This window comes from Rattus norvegicus, chromosome Y, assembly GCF_021556685.1.
Source record: "Rattus norvegicus strain SHRSP/BbbUtx chromosome Y, alternate assembly SHRSP_T2T, whole genome shotgun sequence".
In the NCBI taxonomy this organism is placed as follows: Eukaryota; Metazoa; Chordata; class Mammalia; order Rodentia; family Muridae; genus Rattus; species Rattus norvegicus.
Window position 1 is genome coordinate 34,226,132 of NC_141555.1, and position 4,598 is coordinate 34,230,729.

Consider the following 4,598-nt stretch of genomic DNA (forward strand, 5'->3'; position numbering starts at 1 on the left):
GTGTATGAGGGTGACTTTAGTTGAGACTCGGAGCAGTGGGGATACAAATACTGAAATGGTCACTTTCCATAGCCACAGAGGACCAAAAGTGGAAGGATAAGGACACAAAGCCACCCCCAAAATTTTGACACAGAAATTGCCCTCTCTATAAAAGACACAGGTACAGAGATGGAAGAGAAATGAGGGAATGGACAAAGGATAAGTAGCCGGATGTGAGACTTATCCTACGGGCAAACCTCAAACACTGACATGTTTGCAGACGGGAGAATAGCATTATTTTTCTCTGCAAGGCTCCACCGAGCAGCCGACTGACACAGAAGCAGAGGTGCACGGCCAAAGATCGGATAGAGCTCAGAGAGTCTAACCAAAGAGCTGAGGAAAGGACTGAAAGAGGCAGAGGAGCACAGTGGTCTTCACGAGGGTTCACTAAACCCGTCGCCTGTCTTTGGATCCTGTTCTCCTACTCGAGCTTCGTTTTCAGGACCTGGTGGGAGATGATGAATCTAACCCTGCAAAGACTTGATGTGCCAGGGGAGAGGGTGCACTCATTAGGGCACTCCACTCGCTCAGAGAAGGTGGGGAGAGGATAGAAAGAGGGACTGTAAATGGTGGGAGCCTGGAGGAGTGTGGTGACAGTGCAGCATTCAGAATGTTACCTGGTGAATATATACAACCATTCTTGCAAGGGGCACAGGCATGACATCACGGGGATGGTGGCGTGACATCATGGGTGTGGCTCATGACATCGTGTAGGTGGGGCATGACATCATGGGAGTGGGGCATATCCTCATGGGGATGGGGTCATGCTATCATGAAGCTTCATGGAAAATAGTTGAAACTAGAAAAAAAAAAAAAAAACAGCCCGAGAGCGAGCTGAGACCTAGAGACACAAACATGGCGCGTGTTTACCTATGGATGGTATCAGGTGTGAGGCAAATCATATTCTATCTACAATCCACAAATGGAGAGAGGACAAAGGAAAGGAGAAGGCCGGTGAGAGGGAAAGCATCAACCTCTCTGAAAGGAAAACTGTAACAGATTCTGTGATTGAAGTGCGGACGACTGAGACAGGAGCTGAAGGTTGGTGGGGAAGAAGGAGGGATAGAGCTGTGCAGAGAGAACCGGCCAGAACTGGGGGACATATAGGTTAATGCAGAAACTCAATGGATGCACTTGTTAGTTCATGGCGTCTAGAGAACAACCTCCCGAGTATTTAATCTGATAGAGAACGCAGAGTCCGAACCTTCAATCTTTTGAAATCAAGCAAGTGGAACCTCAGGTTTTGGGATGGGGCACATTCAGTGGAGTCGGTTTCTGAGGAGGTCAAATGGAGATCCCTGAATAACAGACCGATGCTGGGACAGAGATTATAAAAAGATTATAAAAGCTCAAGCAAATGAGCCCTTCTGGTACCTTAAGCCTCCATCGATGTAAATCCACCCGAAAACCCCTTCCCGCTCTTCAAGGTTTGTGTAGCCCTTGTTCAACCTGAGTAAAATATATGCACACAGCGCGTCCCTGAATACCTTCTAACAGAGCTGTGACACTGAATACCTTGGAGCAACCCCCAACTCACTTGCAGGCAGACCAAGATTCTGTTGACCGACTAGTTCCAGAGGCCACTTCATCCTTTTGCACCTGGACACTCTAAGAAGCATACATCAGAGATGTCTGTGTGTGTGTGTGTGTGTGTGTGTGTGTGTGTGTGTGTGTCTATTTGTCTGTGTGTGTGTCTGTGTATCTGTGTGTCTGTCTGTGTATCTAAGTGTCTGTCTGTGTGTCTGTGTGTGTATTTTTATGTGTGTGAGTGTTTGTGTGTGTTTGCATCTGTGTGTGTCTATCTCTGTGTATGTGTGTGTATGTGTGTTTATGTGTGTGTATGTGTGTTCCTGTGTTGTGTCTCTCTGTGTGTATTTTTATGCGTGTGAGTGTTTGTATGTGTGTATGTCTCTCTGTGTGTATGTGTGTGTATGTGTGTTTATGTGTGTGTATGTGTGTGTATCTATGTGTGTGTATCTGTCTGTTTGTCTGTGTCTCTCTTGGTGTGTCTGTGTGTATGTGTGTGTGTCTGTGTGTGTGTGGATATGTGTGTGTGTGTGTGTGTGTGTGTGTGTGTGTGTGTGTGTATGTGTGTGTGTGTGTGTGTTAGTCATGCACAAGCTAACCATCCTCACACAGACTGTCTGGTTTGCTTTTCTTTTTGGAAAGTTGGCAAATCTTTCTCCTGTCCTAAGAAAAGACCACCCTTGTTCTCAAATCTCTCTGTGAAGTCATGAAAGGTTGAGTGATTTTCATGTATGAGGAGTCTGTCCTAGTGAAAATAGCTTTCATGGGTAAAATAACCCTTGAAAAACATGTCTCAATATTTACTTTACTTAGTCTGTGATCCCTTGAGGGGATTATTCTATTATTATTATTATTATTATTATTATTATTATTATTATTATTATTACTATTCCAGGATTATTACATTATTTTATTGTCTGTGCTGTTACCAGTGTGCTAATGTTCACTGATGGCAGGAAGATTATTTTCCATGTGTGTCCCATTCGACGGCCATGTTTTAGTTCTTGAAACTGAAAGTTTCATTTACATGTTCCCAAGAGCAAATACATGCAAGTACAGAAAGTTCCTTGGTCTTCTACATGAGAGTGACACCCTCACATAGTCTTCTGATCTATTTGAGGAACAGAATTTAGATAGGCAATGAGAAGGTTGGTGACCAAAGACCCAAGTTATGCAGAAATAAGACAGTTTTCACAATATTACAGGTTTTGGGGGTTGGTAGACATTACATAACCATCTTTTCATTTATAGCAGGAAGAGTCAAAATTATTAAAATATTGTAGGCAGAAAATTTTAACAACATATTAATGCTGGCTAATTTAAATTCCTGTATTTTTTTCTCTGGAACATTATATATTCTCTTTCAGGTTCTTCTTGAAATTATTTGAAGATGTGAAAACCGGTATGTGTTTATCTGTACACATTCATATAGCATGGCCGTCACTCTAGTGAAGGACAGACTGCACGACTGTCAAGAGAAAGACTGACTTTCTTGCCAAAGGAATAAACCTTCATGTTGACGGAGGCAGTTTCGATCTTAGGTGCAGATGTTTAAAATCCCCTGAATGCTTCCTACAGCTACCGTTTCCAATATGTGGTTATAACCTCGGATGTGGTTTGTTCTTTGAATTTTTTTTTTTAAAACTACAAGAAAGTTTCGATTGCATATACTATTTGGAGATGTTGCCTTTTATCTTTTCTATCGATGTACTCTGGGTTGTAGACCGTTAGGCATTTTATGATCTATCTCTCACAGCAGGGGCTGCCGATGAGTTGAGTCTTCATCAGGAATAAAGGAAAGAAGACAGGTAAGGTAATAGAGAACTCCCTGATGTATTTATCCCCTGTGAATCTGAGATGGCTGTTGTCATCAACCCGTATATATAAACTTTAACTTTACAACAAAGTATACTCACATGAGTTTAAACCTTTGTACTTTTCATTGTGTAAATATTTGCAATAAAGAGAGTTTTCAAAGTAATAAAGTTGTGTGATGTGTGTAACACTTTTAATAGATTCTCTTGTATAACTTAAAAGAATATATAAATGGTTTTCCTTCATGTTGAATATAATGTAGACAGTGTCTCTTCTAACAATATATGTTGTAATTTTGGCCTCTATAAAATTAAATATGTTCATGTCTTGCCTAAACTTCCACCACAAGTACTTATGGAATACTTCCTATACTTGCTTAGTGTTTTTTCCTAAATATTGACTTTAAAATGCATTCAGCAGAATAGATATTGAGGCGGATGGAGGGAGGGAGGAAACTGAATAGAAGGGGAGGTAGAGAAGGGAGTATGTTGGAGGAATTAAGTATAGTGAGTTTGGAAGAATTAGGTATAGTGATTGCAGGGAAAAGGGAATGGAAATCACAAGTGTGGGGTGCACATCTCTAGAAATTGCCAGAGAATGGTAAAAGGCGAATCCCCAGGGTGTCTATTGGGGTGAGTCTAGCAATAGAGATACAGAACCTTAATTTGCCATTTCTGTAGCCAGGCATGACTCCCAATGATGTGACACGGAAGAAAACACACCCACAAAACGTTCAAACCAAAATGAACACAGCCTACAAGATCTTCTGAGACAAATATAGATACAACAGACATGGAAGGAACGTCCAACCAATGGTTAGCATAGATTGAGAACTACCTCGTGGTCAAGCACCGATCCCTGACACTATTAAAGATACTCTATCGTGATTGTAGACAGATTCCTAGCATAACTGTCCTTTGAGTGACTCCACCCAACAGCTGAGAGAAACAAGTGTAAAGATTCATGACCAAACACTAGCTGGAGCTTGGGAAATCTTAAAAAAAAAAACAAAGAAAAACAGGTGAAGAATTGAGGCCCAGATGATATGAGGGACTCCATAGGAAGAACAATAGAGTCAACTCACAGTGATTCTTGTGATCTGCCAAAGACTGAACTACCAATCAGAGAGTGAAAGTTGACAGAACCTGAGCCCCCAGGACATAGGTAGCAAATGTGTAGCTTTGTCTTTTTACAGGTGCCATCGAAAATGAGTGTTG